This window comes from Canis lupus, chromosome 22 (assembly GCF_011100685.1).
Source record: "Canis lupus familiaris isolate Mischka breed German Shepherd chromosome 22, alternate assembly UU_Cfam_GSD_1.0, whole genome shotgun sequence".
In the NCBI taxonomy this organism is placed as follows: domain Eukaryota; kingdom Metazoa; phylum Chordata; class Mammalia; order Carnivora; family Canidae; genus Canis; species Canis lupus.
In genome coordinates, this window is record NC_049243.1 from 10,268,333 (window position 1) to 10,287,455 (window position 19,123).

The 19,123-nt window shown below is 40.5% G+C and overlaps 1 protein-coding gene across 1 annotated transcript in view; it reads left to right on the forward strand.

Moving 5' to 3' along the window:
• The window catches only part of LOC100855527 (protocadherin-8-like), a 131,033-nt gene that overhangs the window by 80,279 nt on the left and 31,631 nt on the right, over positions 1-19,123 (forward strand). Inside the window, exon 4 of the mRNA XM_038570169.1 lies at positions 15,466-15,610. The gene's annotated coding sequence lies outside the window, so the exon portion shown is untranslated. The remainder of the gene's footprint in view (positions 1-15,465; positions 15,611-19,123) is intronic.

Here is a 19,123-nt window from a genome sequence, read left to right on the forward strand (position 1 = left end):
GAGAAAGAAGGAGACCCAGAAATCATATGACCTTCTCAGGGTCACACAGCTGCTGCTCAGTAACAGAGCTGCGCCTGGGACCCAGGACTCCTGCACCATTCATATTTCTGGGTTGTACTCTCTCGTGATGATTTATACTTGTGTGAATTCCCTTTATCTCTCTGGGAGTCTGGATTGATGTGCCTGCTCAGGCTGGACATACTGTTGCTCAGCACTTAAAACATAACAGATTCCCCTTGCTCTTGCTCTTCACATGCTAACCACGAAGTACAAGATGGAGCTGCCATTCATGCGGATGACAATTTCATTAACTCTGTATTGTTGGGCTTTGGCAATCCACTCATCTCATAATTGTGCTAAGCTCATTCTGGTGAGAAGTGCATGAGGATTTTTGGGCAGTTTATAACAAGGAAATCATGGTTAAAGTTTCAACAAAATTGGTGTTATGTATTCATGAAGACTTAAAAACACTAGTGTCTGAGATGTTAGAGCAGAAACAAATGCAAGGGCCCTGGCTGGTGGCCTCCTGCATTTACAAATTTATCTATTTGGAGAATCCCTCGGGCAGTAGCTTTTTTAGAGCAATCTTTGATGCTGCCTGGCTCTAAAAGATAAGCATCCCTTCACCCAGCAAACTGCCATCGTGGAATGTGGGATGGAGGCAGTATTTTTGACCACACAGCTATGGGGAATGTGGCTCCTATAGTAGACATGGGCTAGAGAGATTTCTCTTTAGTCTTCTCTGCCCTCGCAGGCCCACAACTACTGTCTCAGACTCTCCTTTAAGCCAGAGTTATAAAGAGACCTGAAACTCCATGAAAATATTTTCATTCTGCTATCAAGTTAGGGGAATATGGTTTGGCACAAGGGCCAGCAGAGAAGCGAATAAATTCAGAATTTCTCTGCTTAGATGGAAACCAAGGGCAATGCAAATCTTTGTGCCAACGATTCTGTGTTGTATACCGCTTGAGCCTTAGCCATTGGAGCAAATAAAGCTATTTTTCTTCTGATTTAGTTTTCTTAGACTCACAGAAAGAGAGAGGTTCAAAAAAAAAAAAAAAAGAGAGAGGTTCAGATAACATCTCATTTTGAATAGATCAAACAGCTCTGATATGTATGGTGTAATTCCATCCCACCCCCTCCACAGTGCTCGCCCCTGTTGTAGTGCTAATTGATCTGCCAATAGTCAGTCAGATCCCCTGCGTGGGGAAATACGTGAAAGGCTCTCACTTAAGATGAACTCCTTACTTGCTTCTAATTTTCTTTTAAGTCTGCTTCCTAGCATTCAATTTTAAGGAAAATAATCATAATATATTTCATTGATATGCTTTTTCCAACTCAGTCAAAGTGTATTGATGCTTGTCAGAATCTTAGTAGCTTAAACCAACAAGGTTTATTTCTTGCCGAAGCAACGTGGACTGGCTGGGATAACTGGTCTCTGTCATCCTCGTTCTGGGCCACCCTCCATGTGGCCAGTTCCTGTGGGAGACGGAAAGAGGAAATGGTAAAATTATGCCCAGCTCTTCGAGCTTCCTCTCAGAAGTGAGATACATCCCTTCTGCTAACATTTTATTAGCCAAAGAAAGCCACATGGGCATATACACTTTCAAAGGGTAAGAAGATGCAATTCTATCACATGTCTAGGAGAATAGCCAACATTTGTTGAGCAGCAATAATGACTACCAATACTTTCTTAAATTACCCAATTTGATTTCTGAATATTTATAGTAGCACTGCTCTGGGCATGCATAGCCAAAAGAGAATTACAGATTTATTCTATGTCTTCCAACTGGAATGTTGGTTCCCAAACTTCTAGACTTCACAGACAGTTCTTTTAATGGGAGAGGGGAGTGAGTGGTTTACAGAGGGCTGCATGTCACCATCATATTATAAAAGAAAATTCAGGAATTATACAATTATGAGAATTCATAAAATGTTGGAAGCACATACTCTCAGACCAAACACTAGTTCTCAGATACATCTAGCCTTATGAAAACTCAATATTGCCTTAATCTTTTTCCTTAGCTTCCTGATAACTTTTGTGATCTATTATTTGGGAACTTCAGCTCTGGTTGGCCACAGTGCCAAACTGTAACATGAATCATGTTTATAGGGGATATACATAAGGAGTCGAAAAGTTAAATGGACCAATAAGGTATGGGTGGAGACAAGGTGTTACTAGTTATCCAGGTGGAAGGTAGATTGTCAGGTTGAAGGATAAAAATGAATTAGTGTCTTGCAAAACTGGTTGGGAGAAGGCTTGGCTGAACAGGCTAGGTTGGAAGCTAGAACAAAAGGAGGAGTGAGCAGGAACTTGGGCAAAAGGTTTGGACCCTACATGAAAAGCCTTAATCTTGGGACTTTTCAAAGCTATATTTGAAGAAGACAACCAAAGTTGGAGGGATGCATGGCAAATGCCTCAATTTGGAAGTCTTCTGGTAGCTCTATGGTTGGACATTTAACCTTTTAGAGCTCTTTGGCCCCTTGGAGATTCTACATCTGTATGGGTAGACTTTAGACTGTGCTGTCTTCATGGGGCAGCAAAGAAGAGATGTTTGGGATCTTAGCTTTCCTGGATCCTGAACGTTCCACCTAGAAGATTGCCTCTTTTGTTGATAAGTGGAGAAGGTTGTAGAAAGAACTAGTGAAAGGGATGCTTTACTTTGAGATCATGCTGAATTTGGCTACTGATTCACTGTGAAAGTAGAGGATAGATAGGAGTTTAAGATGAGTGAAGTAAGTCAGTCAGAGAAGGACAAACATTATATGTTCTCATTCATTTGGGGAATATAAATAATAGTGAAAGGGAAAATAAGGGAAGGGAGAAGAAATGTGTGGGAAATATCAGAAAGGGAGACAGAACGTAAAGACTGCTAACTCTGGGAAACGAACTAGGGGTGGTAGAAGGGGAGGAGGGCGGGGGGTGGAAGTGAATGGGTGACGGGCACTGGGTATTCTGTATGTTAGTAAATTGAACACCAATAAATAAAAAAAAAAAAAAAAAAAAAAAAGATTAACCTATGGTTTTTATCTTTAAATCAGAGTAGCTGACACTTGCACATATCAGGAGCATAACAATAAGGGGGACAAGAGAATCTGGTTCATCTTTATGGAGTAAAAAGGGATCTATCATGATATATACAGTATTATCCAATTTTGTAGTCCTGTCTGCTATCCTATGAAAAACATGAAATCTTAAGGAGCTACCATGAGAGGTTCCCCTTTGTACTTGAAGACACCGATTTTGCAGAGAATACCATTGCAATCATTGAAAGCTGTGGCTGGAACATTAGAGTGTGCTTATCAAAAAACCAGCTTGGCAGTGGAGCAGTAATTCTGAGAAATAGAAGTTGAGTTGGGCAAATTGTCCTTTTGAGAGAATTACCCAAGTCACTTCCAGACATGTTAGGGTTTTATACAAAGAGCTATCACATAGAAATGCAAAATTAGAACATCTGAGATTTAGTGTAGAACATGTGAACAAAGCATGTAGAACACGTGGACAAAAATGTACTTTTAAAAATACACCAACATTTTGCTTTTTATTTAGTGTGGATTTTATTAGCCCTTTGGTTGAGCTACAAACGTGGCCCAGAATCTCTGGTACAAAGGCGTTCTGAATTCTTGTTCAAGGAATTTGCACCTCCAGGTAAAGTGGAAGTTTGCAAATATTCCTGGAATGAGTAGGTAGGAGCCCTGGGCTTTGGTCTGGCTCTGTTCACTGTGGGTCTCTAGATCACCACTTTCTCATGCAGAAAAATCAGAGACTTACATTGGATGACCTCTAAGATCTGTTCTGAGTTTACGATTTTATTAGTTTGTAATTCTCAAAATGGAAATGTAAAATGGCTCCTGGCAAAACTGTGTGGATTTCCAGATTGTTCAAGTAAACAATGGTCAGACTTTGTGCCAATCCAAAAACCCTTTCAGAATGGCGTATGTCTTTTCTTTTCCATTTGATTACACAGGATTTTTTTTTTAGTGTAAATAAAATTCCTTTTTAAAATTAAGCCTTCCCCTGCTGTCTGATTCATTCACTGATGTTGCAACCCACAGCTTGAGATATGACATTTCCTTTCATTCTGGTGAAATTGTGATGTCACAAAATTTGAACTGATGCATCCAACCGAATTAAGCAGAAGGAGCAAGATAATTACAAATGAGAGTGCTCCTCTCTACACACATATGTGTCTAGGTAATCAGTAATGATGGGAAAGGAAAGGCAAGGTTATTGGTCGACGTTTGCCAGGCTGTGGCCATAGGCAAATGCATTTCTTAGATGCAGCATCCTAATTCAGAGATTGTAGCAAATGCTTGAATATACCCCCAGGAAAGAAGCAATCCAGCATTACCTGTGTACAGTGGACTACTGCCAGCTGAATCATATCATTTGGCCTCTGGTCTTTGATCCTCAAATTCATTAACTTCAGAGGTGCTAATGTTCCTTCAATTAGGAATTTCTTCTGGTATAAACAAAGGCTGTGATCTTTACTTTGTAAGTCATAATACTGATAGATTGCTTATCTCCAGAATCTTTGGGATTCCAACCAGAGAATTGCATTCTGGATGGAGGGTCTGTGCCTCATAAAGACTGGTACTGAGAAGTGCATACTCTTTTAGCACCAATCCAGAGAATTTTAACAGCATTGTAGCTTCATGGAAAAGAGCCCAAAGTGATATAGATGTTTTTGGTCTTTTGTTTTTGATGTGAACTCTTTTTTTTTTTATAAATTTATTTTTTATTGGTGTTCAATTTGCCAACATATAGAATAACACCCAGTGCTCATCCGGTCAAGTGCCCACCTCAGTGCCCGTCACCCAGTCACCCCAATCCCCCACCCACCTCCCCTTCCGCCACCCCTAGTTCGTTTCCCAGAGTTAGGAGTCTTTCATGTTCTGTCTCCCTTTCTGATATTTCCCACTCATTTTTTCTCCTTTCCCCTTTATTCCCTTTCACTATTTTTTATATTCCCCAAATGAATGAGACCATATAATGTTTGTCCTTCTCCAATTGACTTATTTCACTCAGCACAATACCCTCCAGTTCCATCCACGTCGAAGCAAATGGTGGGTATTTGTCATTTCTAATGGCTGAGGAATATTCCATTGTATACATAAACCATTTGATGTGAACTCTTGATGATAATGCTGAATATCCAATGTCATTAAAACATGAGCAATCTGACTTGATGGTGAAGAGCTTTTTGATTTTCAGTGTAACAAAGAGGATTGTGCCTTGGCTGATTGTTTGATACGGCAATTTTTAGAGAGTTTAAAAGCAGGACAGTAAATCCAAAGTTAGGACAGAAAAGTTAAGTTATGTAGAATTTTACCACTTGCATGATGCATTTGTAGCCCTCCACCAGAGGAGGAGACAAAGTCTGATTACTGGCAGGCTGAATTAGTCTGATGCACATCTCAAATTTAAGAAAATACTCCTCTATCGTTATTTACCAGAATTCAGTTATTCATCTTGACATCATTGTTTCTCATGCTAGTATAATTTTCCCCCTACTTGTGAGGTATGAAACATTGAGTTGATATGTGTCTTTCTCTAACTTATTTCACTTAGCATTATATAGTCTGGATCTAGCCATATTGCTGCAAATGGCAAGATCTCATTCTTTTCTATGCCTAAGTAATGTTGTGGTGTGTGTGTGTGTGTGTGTGTGTGTGTGTGTGTGTGTGTGAGAGAGAGAGAGAGAGAGAGAGAGAGAGAGAGATCTTTATCCATTTATCTATCGATGGACATTTAGGTTGCTTCTATATCTTGGCTATTATAAACAATGCTGCAATAAATGTAGGGGTGTATGTATCTTCTTGCATTAGCGTTTTTGTTTATTTTGGGTAAATACCCAGCAGTGGAATTACTGGAGCATTTGGTAGTTCTATTTTTAATTTTTTTGAGGAACCTCCATACTGTTCTCCACAGTGGCCGCACCAACTTACATCCCACCAACAGTGTACAGGAGTTCTCTTTTCTCTACATCCTGGTCAATACTTGTCAGTTTTCGTCTTTTTGATATTAGCCATTTTGACAGAGATAATATGCTATGTGTCACTGTGATTTTGATTTACATTTCCCTGATGATGAGTGATGTTGAGTATCTTTCATGTGATTGTTGGCCATCCATGTATCTTCTTTGGAAAAATGTCTACTCAGGTCCTTCACTCATTTTTAATCAGATTATTTGTTAGGTGTTTGTTTGTTAAGTGTTGAGTTGTAGAAGTTCTTTATATATTTTGGGTTTTAAATCCTTATAGTATATAGCATTTGCAAATATCTTCTCCCATTCAGTAGTTTGCCTCTTTGTTTCATCAGTGGTTTCCCTCACTATGCAAAGGCTTTTTATTTTGCTGTAGTCCCACTAGTTTAATTTTGCTTTTGTTTCCCTTGCCTGAGGAGACATATCTAGAAAAATGTTGCTAGGGATGATGTCCAAGATATTATTACCTCTGTTTTCTTTTAGGAGTTTTATGGTTTCAGGTCTCACATTTCAGTCTTTAATCCATTTTGAATTTTTGTGTATGATGTTAGAAACTGGCCCAGTTTCATTCTTTAGCACATAGCTATCCAGTTTTTCCAACTTTTGTTGAACTTCCAACTTTTGTTGAAGAGACTGTCTTTTCCCCATGATATATTCTCACCTCCTTTGTTGTAGATTAATTGGCCATATAAGCATGGATTCATTTCTGGGCTCTCTATTCTGTTCTATTGATCCATGTGTCTATTTTTGTGTCAGTACCATGCTTTTTTGATTACTACAGCTTTGTAGTATATCTTGAAATCTAAGAGCATATATTTTAGAAAACATGCAATTATAGATTATTTATTTGCCCCTTTGGGTTGTCAATTTTCTACAATACAGGAATGTTTTTCTCAAGGACCTGGGAGGCATCCAGGTCCTTGAGATGGATGTAATAAATGTAATAATCTGAAATGTAATAATCGGGAAAGATAGGGCGCCTACCTCCTGGTCTCTGTGTGAGGATAGGAGTCTAACTTTGGTTAGTGGATGATTAGCAACCAACCCCCAATCTTTTGTACTTCTCTACGAGCTCACCCCAGTGTTTAAAAACCCTTCCTCCTTTTATTTCAGCAAAGTTGAGTTTAATCTCTCTGATTGCAGTAGTCTTTGACTCTTATTTAATAGTCTTGAGTGAACTCTTCTTTGCTGGTTTTAACAAGTGTCAAGTGAAATTTTTCTTTTATATCAGGAACAGATTCTTTATGTAGCTAAGAGAGCATGGTTTGGCCAGGCCAGGACTGGGGTGGTGAGAGAAAGTTGAGAGAAGAGCTTTGGAAGATGGGATTACTTTCAGAGGACCACATGCAATCTTGCGAATACTCAGTGAAGATATGGAGAGATGAAAATTTTGCTGTTTTGTTGGGTAATACATACTGTTTATTTAAAAAAACATATCTTTTCTCTAACATGTCTGTGATTAACATGCTTATGCTCTCCTACTGAGCTATCAGACAAGATTTCTCTGGGATACTGAATGGCAGTTGAAATGAGATGATGTAGCACAGTTGGGCGTAATCTGAAATGTTCAATTCCCAGATATCTCTGATACCTCATGTCAACTCTCTGACTTAGGCACAACATGTGTATCATTGTAATAAGTTGGGGAGATGTGTGCTTCTCCTTGAAATTACTTATGTCAAGGGGTCAGCAAACTAAGACCCATGGATCAAATTGGCCCCCGCCTGTTTTGTCAATAAAGTTTTATTGGCCATCAGCAATGATTATTCATTTTTGTATTGTCTATGGTTATTTCCATACTTCTGTGGCACAGTTAAGTAGTTCTGACAGAAATGGTATGGCCCCGCAAGCTTAAAATATTTATTATATGACCCTTCATAAAATAAAAAACATAGTGTATTGATCCCTGGTTTACAGCATCAGTTAGTCAAACTGCTTTTTTTTTAAAAATAATTTTTATTTATTTATGATAGTAACACAGAGGAGAGAGAGAGAGAGGCAGAGACATAGGCAGAGGGAGAAGCAGGCTCCATGCACCGGGAGCCCGACGTGGGATTCGATCCCGGGTCTCCAGGATCGCGCCCTGGACCAAAGGCAGGCGCCAAACCGCTGCGCCACCCAGGGATCCCCTCAAACTGCTTCAATACAATGTTTTCTTTCGAGGGGAAAAAAGTACATTTACTTATCAGTGCAATTTAATAGATATACAAACAACATAGCATGATGGTTTATAGTATGGTTTATAGAACCAGATATTCAGCCTGGCTTTGAAATGTGACACTACTATTTACTAGCTGGATGACAAGTCAATTTGCCAGCAACTTCTCTGTGCCTCAGTTTCCTTCCCTGTAAAACAGAGATAAATCATGGGTCCTTATGATGATTAAATGAGTAAATAAATGTAAACACTCAGATACAGGCACATAGTTGGCATCATGTATGCATTAGCCATTATTCGTGATACATGTATGTCTTAGCCGTTATATGCAATATATCATTACTATAGACAGAATCTCTCTTTTATGAAGAAGGATAAAGAACCAACTCGATAATTATTGCCTAAGCAACCCTGTGACCTATGACAGCAAATGCTCAGAATATTCTGTTAGGAGAAGTTTACCTCTTGTTACCCTTTATCTTCAGCACTGCCCTACTCCTTCCTGTTATTTTACTATTTTGTGTTCCATTTTAGTGAGGACTTTCTCTGTTGATAACCAATATTGGGTGCCATGTGTATTGGAAAACCTTGCAGTGTTCAGAGGAATACATTACTGATGGTGGAATTTCATGCATAAGGGTGGCAGCAGGGAAGATAGAAATGATCCTGTTTTTTTTTTTCCCTCCTAAATTACAGTACAATCCTTAAGTTCACATTTTTTTTTTCAAGTTCATTTGGTAGCATTGCCAACCACCACCTCTTCTTCTTGTCTTGTCTACTAACCCTCCCAACTTGTAGTAATGGAGCCCTGAATTCAAATTGAACTTCTGTTTCTTCAGCTATAAAGCTGCTCTGTCTCATTGGGGTGTGTTCACCAAATATGATTAAAATCCAGTCTTTCCCTAGCTTACAGGTCCTGTATGTGCTTCTGGTTCCTCCAATCATGTCTATCATGTCTGCCTCTCTTCCTCGCCTTTGATTTGTCATCCCAATGCCTCGAGGATGTGATTCTGACACATGGTGAAGTTTCAGCCTCAGGGCTTTTTCATTTTCTGTTCCTTCTGCCTGAAAGGCTCTTCCCTCAAATGTTTTCTTCTTTCAGGTCTCTGCTTAGTTGTCAATTCCCCCCAAAGGACTTCCTTGACCATCCTATCTAACCTGTCACTGTTTATCATTTTGTAGCCTCTTTCTCTGCTTTGCTTTTCATTACAGTGCTTGTCATTACCGATCTTTTATGTTTATTTATTGTTGTCTGCCTCCCCTCTAGAATTTAAGCACCATGAGGATAAGATTTTGTCTATTTTGTTTACTGCTGTGTTCTCAGTCATGAGAACTGTGACTGGCACTTGGCAGGTATTCAATATCAATTTATTGAATAAATGAAAGAACATGGGGGTTTGCATATTAAATTGCTTTGAAAAATCACAAAGTTGGAAGACAATTTAAGGGATGAGGCCAAGTGACTTTCGCTTTTTCTATTTCTTGCCCTTGCAGCCACTAAAACAGCCCTTTTATCTTTCCTGACCAGTCTCCTTACTGGGCCTCTTTTATTGGCCCCTGGTTTCCCTTCATCAACTTCCTCGCATCAGCTTTCCATCTCGTTTCCAATCTCATCTGAAATCTCATTGCTTTTCTCTTGCTTCTTAATCTCAGATCCCACTCAGTACTTTGTAACTCCATCACCGAAAGGACATTGAGGCATCGGAAGGCAGAGAAGTTCTGGAAGGGTGAGATGGCAATACAATTAAGTAATAGAGAAAAGATCTGAAAAGTCTTAGCATCTTATGAGCTATTATTAATTTAGAAACTATCAAATCAGCCCCAAATGCAGAAATTCTGTCTGGGCTTTGGAGAGAGGAGTCTCTGGCAAATGTTAGGAAAAAAACTGTAGATAATTTGAAATGGGGGACTCCTTTTGGATAATTTTTCCAAATAATCTCTGACAAATATATGAGGACAAGGTTGGGAGGGAAATCCCAGTGGGAAGAGATCCAACTTCTGTTGTTCTGCTGTTTCTTGATTCCTGGTTCTCTTCCCCCTCTCTCATTCCTCTCTGGTTGGGGCAGAATTTGGAGCAGGGATAGCTTCCATCACCCAGACTTTGGCCATGTTGATCCTTTAAGTTGAATTCCTTTGGTTTTAGAGTAGGACTTCCCAAATGATCCCTTAATAGGAATTCAAGAAAACAGTGAATCTTGACAACAAGAATAAAAGAACAAAAAGAAATGAATTGAGACAGCTTCTAGAGGGCACACAGATAGATTTCTAGGCATTTGGGGAACAAGCACCACTGTCTAACCTCCCGGGGGGAGTATCTGAGGAAGACAGAATTTACATGAGGTGGAGAAAGAATCAGGGCCATGAGATTGGTCTGTGGACTATGAGTGGTTGATTTGAATATAAACAAGGGAGAACCTCAAATTGTGTCTGATCCTGGCTCTTTAGAAATATATGCCAGGCTTATAAGGAGAGAGGCAATGACTGGAAGTGAGTCAGCCCAGAGTGGCTGGAAGCACCAAGGGTAAAAAGGATCCCCTCTGTCCTCAGGCTTTGTAGTAAAGGATAATGTAGTTCTGGGACTCGGGGCGATAGGTGGGTATGTGTGCGCAGTGTGTGTTGGGAGAACAATTAGTATAAGGCCAACCCTGGAAATACTGAGAAATGTCAGTGTTATAACTAAGAGCCATGCTGAGAGGACGGAGATCTTCAGAAATTGGCTGGGAAAGATGTATAGGATCGCCCCGTCCCATTCCTTATGTGACCCAGTGATTATCTGGGTGGGTGGGTGGATTTAATGATTCATTCTTATTCCTGGGGCTCATTTACATTTCCAGGTTTGTGTTGGGGAAATGAGGATTGGGCGGAAAAAATAAGTTTAGAGACAAGCTCAGCTTTCTAGGCGCACAGGTAAGGATTTCTGTACAAAATTCGGTCTGTCCTGTACTTTGTCCATCCGCCCTTTGGCTTCTGACAAAGAGGCTCTCCCCAACTGTTCTTTGAGGACTTGGTTACAATGTGTCTTCAAGCATTGTGCTATCTGCTTTCCTAATTTTCTTAATCCTTCACAAATTCCCAATTGTACTTGCTCAAGTTCACATAAATAGTGATCTGGTCTGTCCGATTACAAAACTGAAGCATTTAACTTCTATGCTTTTACAGATTTTTTTTTTTTTTTTTTGGTGGCTCTAAATAAGAGTACAGGATTTGGCCTATTTCATATATGCAAAAACATTACGGGGAATTTTTTTATAATGCAAATAAGACTGGCCCCCACACCTAGAGCCTTAAGAATAGATTTTTCACCAGCCATCCAGAGAAGAGCTATAGATAATGGAAGCTTAGGAAGGCACGTTAGGTCAAACAGATATTGGTGTGGCCTGCATTCATTTCCTAGAGTTAAGAGCAGACATTCTCCCATTGTAACTAGAAATATTGACAAAATTGTCAGTGTGGGCAACACATTTGAATTCAGTCAAGTTAAAAAAAAAATCTATATGCTAGCCTTGAGCCACCTCGAGTCTGCAGGCACCAGACATCATATCATACCCATGCTCACCTCTCCCCTCCCCCATGTCCTCAGGAACCCTGGCTTCTCTCCTCCCTGCCTTCCTCCCACACTCATTTCATATCCTCTTTGACCACAAGCCAAAGGCCAGGTAGGGAAGGCAAGCAAGTGTTCTCTCTCCTACTCGAGTCCTTGGCAAAGAAGTTGTGCGAGCAGCAGTCTGCTCTTCAAAATAAAAGGTCAATGTTTATATAAGGTTTGCTTGATTTTTTCAGGATCTGAATCCACTTAGCCCTTCGCCCCAAGTGAGATAGATTGTGAAGGTGGCAAGTCACCTCATTTTTCCTCAACCTTGCCGGCTGCTTAGAAGTCAATTAGTACCACCAAAGGCAATTACTTCTCAAACAGCACAGCTTCCTTGAATTCCTTGAGCCTGGTGTTGCGGGGAGGGAGTAAGGGAGGGGTAGTCAGGTGGGGCTGGCTGCCCTGCTAGCTCTTGTCCTTTGGTCACCTGTTCTATCTAGAGGATTGGTCTGAATAAAGCAAGAAGGGATTATTACATTCTCTCCCCTCAGGCAGGGCCAACGATTCCCCAGCCCCTCCAATTTTAGATTCCTTGGATGTTCTCAGAGCAATTATAAGTAAAGAAAACACCCCCTGCTCCTGCGCTAATAAATTACACAGTGCTCACCTAATTAATAAGGTAACAGTGCTCTGCCGAATTATAATCATAAGGTATCAACCATTTAAACAGTCCATTCTTAAAGAATAGCAAGTAGAACTGAGCTCAGTGAGTGCAATAGGAAGGCATGCCACAGGTCCCAAGGTAGGGACACTGAGTCCTGTCAGGTGATGGAGTGCATGGGCTAATGTTTCCAGCAGTGGCCTGGGAATTGATGACTGAGCCTTTCCAGGGATCACAGTGTTTTTGGACCATCTTAGGCAACTCATTTCAGCATGTTAAATCTGGAAGAATCAATCTCATCATTTCTGGAATAGGCCTATTAAATGCTGATAATTTTCCTTTCGGTGGTGCTGGGAAAGACCCAAGACATACCATGATCCTTTGAGCAGAATAATGACCACTGGTTATAGAGAAATGAGCTATCACCTTAAAATATTTTCCCTACCAGGCTCTGGTGACTTGGAAAGGTAGCATAAGGCAGCCCTGTACAAATATTGTTTTGTTCTGAAGCCTTTCACTGATGGATGGATTACAAATACTACCAAGGTTAGAGCTCTCTGTTTCCTTAAGACATCCAGTGACTGTCCTTCAGTCCAAGAAAAAAAGACCATAAAGATTGCTGTTTGATTCTAACATTTCTGTGTTGAGATCTGGTAATGATGTTAATAAACCACAAAATGTGCTCCAGAGGCTTATTTGCCCTGGAAGGCACCTATCCAAACATTCATGTATTCAGATGCTGATTCCATTTTAGATCCCTGGGAAGGAAGGAAAAATGAGGACATCTCTTGTAGGGAGAATACAGTTGTTGCATGATTCCTGTAAGAAGAGGCAATAGGGATCCCTGCTTTGTCCTCAGCTTGCCTTCCGCTCCTCGTCCCTGGGAAAGGAATCATTCCTCTAGAGCAGGAATGGATATTCTATCCAGAAAGTGTGAGTATCTAGGTTGCCAGAAAAGTCCGTTAGCTGTTGTTACAAGTAGGACTTTGCTAGGCACTGAGAATTTAGAGATGGATAAATCATGGTCCCTGTTCTCAGGGAGTTCATGCGTGACCAGTCATTAGTAAGTGCTCCCTCCATGCCTCACAGGGGCACCCAAAATCCTGTTCTGGGATGGGCAACACTAAGGATCAGACTGATGCAGACTGGCTGGGTCTGGGGTCCCAGAGGGGGTCCTGTAGGAGCAGTCAGAGAGGAAGTGAGAATAGTTGGTTGAAGACCTAGAGAGAGAGCAGGTACAGAGAGAGCGTCCAGAAGACCAGGTCGGGAAGGGAGGACAGGAGAGTGAGTCTCATCTTTGCTTGGTATCAGGGTTTCTGCCTTCTGCCAGGGCCTGATCCTGGAGACCCGGGATCGAGTCCCACATCATGCCTCCCTGCATGGAGCCTGCTTCTCCCTCTACCTGTGTCTCTTCTCTGCCTCTCTCTCTCTCTCTCTCTCTCTGGGTGTCTCTCATGAACAAATAAATAAAATCTTAAAAAAAAGAAGAGGCAAAAAAAAAAAAAAGGAGAGGCAATAAATACTTTTTTTTTTCATTCCTTGTAGGTTAATTCCTTCTCTACATATTATTTTCTCTCCAATTTCTCCTGCCTACTTTTGCTTCAAATCCTTACTGTCCTCTCTGCAGCTGCCCTTGGGTGTTATACTTTGTAGCTCATACTGGATCCTAAGGAACTCTCAGGGCATGCTGTCATGACAGGGAACCCCTGGAGCACACTCTATTCACAAGCAGACCTCCCATGAATGATCTAGAATGCCAGCTCATACCCCATGCTAGGGAGAAGGCAGGAGGCAGTTGATATCTGCTTGAACTGAGCTGGGACTCCCAGAATCTTTGACTAGCTGCTTGCTCTGATTGGAATTTCAAGGGATTAGGTGCCTTGTGGTTACTCTGAGAAAAATCATAGTCTCACTCAGAGCCACAAGGACCCCTTCACTTGGCATTTGTAAGCATAAAGTGCAGATAGGAAACAGTGGACTTCTAGGATAAACTTCAAAACATCAGCAAGGGTAAACCCTAAGGAATGGCCTCCCCATTACCTAGAACAGAGCTTGTCCAAGGGTTGAATTGGGTCCCCTGCAAATTCATATGCTGAAGTCCTACCCACACCCCAGTACCTATGAATTTGACCCTATTTGAAAATAGGTTCCTTGCAGATGTAATTAGCTAAGATGAGGTGTTAGGGTTGACCCTACTCCAATGTGACTGATGTCCTTATAAAGGAAAATTTTGACACAGACATGCACACAGAGGGAATGTCTTGTGAAGATAAATTCAGAGATGGAAGTGATGCTTTTACAATCCAAGGAACACCAAAGATGGCCAGCAAACCACCAGAAGCTAAAGGAGAAGCATGGAGCAGATTCTTTCTCACAGAAGGAACCAACTCTACTGACACCTTGATCTCAGACACTTAGCTTTCTGAACTGAGATGATAAATTTCTGTGGCTTAAGACACCCAACTTGTGATCCTTTGTCCTGCTCTCCCAGCAAACTAATACAGTAGTTCTCTCTTCACCTGCAGGGGATGTGTTCCAAGTCACCCAGTGGATACCTAGAACAGTGGATTGTTCCAAACCCTATATAAATTTTTGTTTTCCATACATACTTACAATAAATTTTTTTAAAAGATTTTATTTATTCATGAGAGACAGAGAGAGAGTCAGAGACACAGGTAGAGGGAGAAGCAGGCTCCCTGCGGGGAACCTGATGTGGGACTCCATCTCAGGATCCTGGGATCACTCTCTAAGCCGAAGGCAGACGTTCAACCACTGAGCCACCCAGGCATCCCACTTACAATACACTTTAATTTATAAGTTAGGTACATTAGGAGATTAACAACAAAAACCAATAATAATGTAGAATAATTACAACAAATCTGTAATACAAGTTATATGAATGTGGTCTCTCTCAAAATATCTTATTGAGGGCATCCCTGGGTGGCTCAGTGGTTAAGCGCCTGCCTTCAGCCTAGGGTGTGATCCTGGAGTTCCAGGATCGAGTCCCATGTCGGGCTCCCTGCTTCTCCCTCTGCCTGTGTCTCTGCCTCTCTCTGTGTATCTCTCATGAATAAATAAATAAATAAAATCTAAAAAAAACCTTATTGTACTGTACTCCTCCTTCTTCTAGTGATGATGCAAGATGATAGAATGTCTACGTGATGAGATGAAATGAGATGAGTGCCACAGGCACTGTGACATAGTGGTCGCCTACTGCTGACCTGCTGATGGGATGTTGTCAGAAAGAGGATCATCTGAGCTGTGGTTGACCTCAGGTAACTGAAACCCTATAAAATTGCTAATAAAGGTGGGGGGAGAGGGGACTACCATACAGGTATCCATACCAAACCTGTAAAACTGGCACAACAGAGACCTTCTCCTGAGTTGGTTTGATGGATAAAGTCAAATACTTAATACGGTCTAGGAGACACACTTGAAGCCGAATACATTTTGACTATTGTCATATAATTATCATGTATCATTGTATCTGTTTGAAGATCCTTCCTATTCCCCCTCCTGTGATTCTCAACACAGTTAGAATATTAAGTTCTGCTGTTAGTTGAAAGCTAACTCCCTCAACTGTGCAGAAGGATTCATTGGTTTATAAACCCAAGTTTTAATTTCAGAGCTGAGTTAAGGAGATCCGAGACTGCCATTGTGCCGGTGTAGAATGGCAGGGATGTAATGCAATGTAATACACATCCGCTGGGAGATAGCATGAGAGTCGCCTCCCATAACTTAATCTTTAAAGCTACTTATAGAAGAAGGCTTTTGTTGAAACAGACAGGGTTTCTGCAATTAAATTACCATACGTTAAAAAGGTTTCATTATGGCATGATTCTATTATTAAAATAGGCAGCAAATAAGCTATAGTGTGGGCTGCCTGGCTGCAAGCCTGCATCACTGAGACCAGCATTCTTTTTAATAGGTGAAAGAATATTAACCTTTAGATAACTCTAAAATAACAGGTTCTCAGGAATATGCAAATGGTAAGTGGGGTTCCACCCCTGGAGAAGAGTGAGAGGGAACCATTGAGAAGACAGATCTTGATGATTTCTAGGGGCGGCTATTGGCTGCTAGAAATACCACTCTGTTGAGGGAGGGAGAAAGGCAGACACTGGGGTAGCTCAGAGCTGTCAGGATTAGTGAGGCTTTGATGCTTTCTAACGCTGGAATGCTAGCTGGTCCAGATCTGTCATCTCTATCAGCCTCCATCAGCCAGCCTCCCTATCTCAAATAAGGCATTTATCTTTCAAAAGGCTGCTTGGACTCCAGTGAAACTTAGTGGACCCAGACAAATAGAACGCCTTCTCTGGGGCTCGTCATAATTCTCTGTGTGCAACCCTTTTATGGTCGGCCAGCACTGTTTTTTGTGGACTTTGGGTTGCCAATTTGGGAGGGACTCAGAGATGTTTAAATAAATGCTGACCCAAATTTAAGGTATGATTTTCCCGAAATCAGTGGCCTTGCTTGCTCAAATTGATCTTTATGGGTTTCTATTTTGAGATTTTTGTCTATGACAACCCACTGGAAGAAAGCCAGCCAAACTTTTCAGATAGGGTTTTTATTCTGCACTCACTGTTTGAAAAAGTAGCTGTTGGGAATAATAACTGAAATAAAATTATATCAGACAAATGGTTGTTTCTAACCCATGTGCCGTGGGAAATAATCAATAGCTCCAGTGTTGGAAAAATCAAATATGTTGGCATTAATATTACTATTGTTTTCCTCTTCTCACTAACATTTCAGATTGTGCCTTTAAAGTATTGATTGTTCAAGGTTAGCAATCTTATTTCAGATGTGTCTTAGTAATTCAGCATTGGTATTTTATAAGCTGCTAATTGTCATCTCCTGCATATGTTGTATTATTTTGTTAAAGTCTGTGTTTATTTGCATATGCACGCATTATTTCTTCTCAGTAATAGGAGGTCAGTGTATTTTAATGTATTAATCTGTTTCTGTTTGCATATGTATATTTTTCTCTGCTCACTAATAGGCTGTCACTGTATTTTCATATATTTATATATTTTATGGTGATGTTTGCTGTTAGTTAAGATGTACACATTTTATTTTCAAAACATAATTTATTTTTATGCATTGCAAATATGAAAAATGATTCATGAAACAAACAACCAAAAAGCAGTAGCAAATATTTAACTGCAATACCTGTGATACTTGCCCACACCCGTTGGTGACACTGGTTTCCATTGTGAGTATTCTTGCCTACAGTGACTTGGTTTTTGCAGTCGTTGCTGTCACGGGCTTAGTGTTTTCTTGAATCATGGTGATATTCGGTATGTGCTTCCAACAGCCTATATCAGTGATATGTTCAGACATTTGAAAAAGATTCGTAAGCTCAGATATTTTTGATCCAGTGGTGAGAGCTTTTCCATTTAAATTGGACATATATAATATATTTCAGGCACATATAAAATATATTTCAGGTTATAAAGTACATCTTTTTGTGCTCCCCCACCCTTTCCTGAATCCTTCATCCCCAGGTTTATCCCCCAGAGATAACCACCTCCATCCACTTCCCTACAACTCTGGGTAGAGCTGCTAACAACAGCCATGATGCTGGCCCCCAGGAGAAAGTGGAGATTGGCAATCTGAAGAAGTGGAACAAGCCATTGGGGGAAGACCGAAGCTAACATGCCCACTCTTTCTGTTTCTATGAATAATTCTTCTGGCTATTTCTAGTTTTTGGGTGGTAATCTTTATAATTCAGAATACTGTGCTTTTATACTTCAATTCCTTGATTTATAGATTTTGGACAGTATCGATGGCCACCTTGCTGTGAAAGATACAGGAATATAGCATGCTTACCCAAGCCGGTGTGTTTCTTTCCTTTTACTTCTATCGCTTTGTTAAGTATTTTTTATTTTTGCATCTTCTACTAGCTACCTTTAAGATTTCAAGTCTATTTTTTTGAGTCAATTTTTTTTTTTGATACATCGGGTAAATGTAAGCAATGTCTCTATTGGAGGAGGTCATGGAGAAGATGTAACCACCAATTGACCAATTACTTGGTTCCTTAGCAACTGGAGGCTCTCTGACCCCTGCCTGCACTTGGAAGATGTGCTCCAGTGCTTTCCCCATTCCCTGAAGCCGCTCTAAGAATGTAGCCTTGGGATAGTGATGTGTTGTTGAAATCCTCTGCACTGGTATGTAACTGAACTCAGGTAGGGCCTCTGTATAAACTTAAAGATTCTGGTTGGCAGAAATTGGAGATAGATCTACTATCTTGCTGCTGCCCAAGACGAGTCTTGCTAGGTTCTCTTGCTCATTCAACCTGCCACCTACCAACCTGAGTTCTGTCTCCTCCTTCAAGCTCTCTGCCTGTCCTCAGAGCTTGGCAGGGCTGATTTCAGATTACATCAGGGAAACCTCTGAGGAGGTCTCAAGCCAACAGGCTCTTGACTCTTTATTACATATAATAAGATTTATGTTTTCCTTTGCCCAACTTTTATCAGCTAGACCATTCTTTTACACTGTCTAGGTATAACATTTTAACTCTATGGGGCTGTATTTAGGTGTAGGGTTGTTTTGTTGTTGTTGTTGTTTTTGTTTTTTTTAAGGTCAGTGGTTTTCTCTCAAACAAGACTTTATTTTTCCCACATTTAGAAATTTTAGTTTTATTTTCTGAAAATTATTATTTATCTTTGATTTTTTTTTTTAGTTTCTCCTCTGGAACTTTGATTATATGAATATTGGATCTCTGAAAATGAAGTTTTCATCTTTCTGCAATTTTGCTCCGTGTTTTGGGAGATTGCCTCACCTTTATCTTC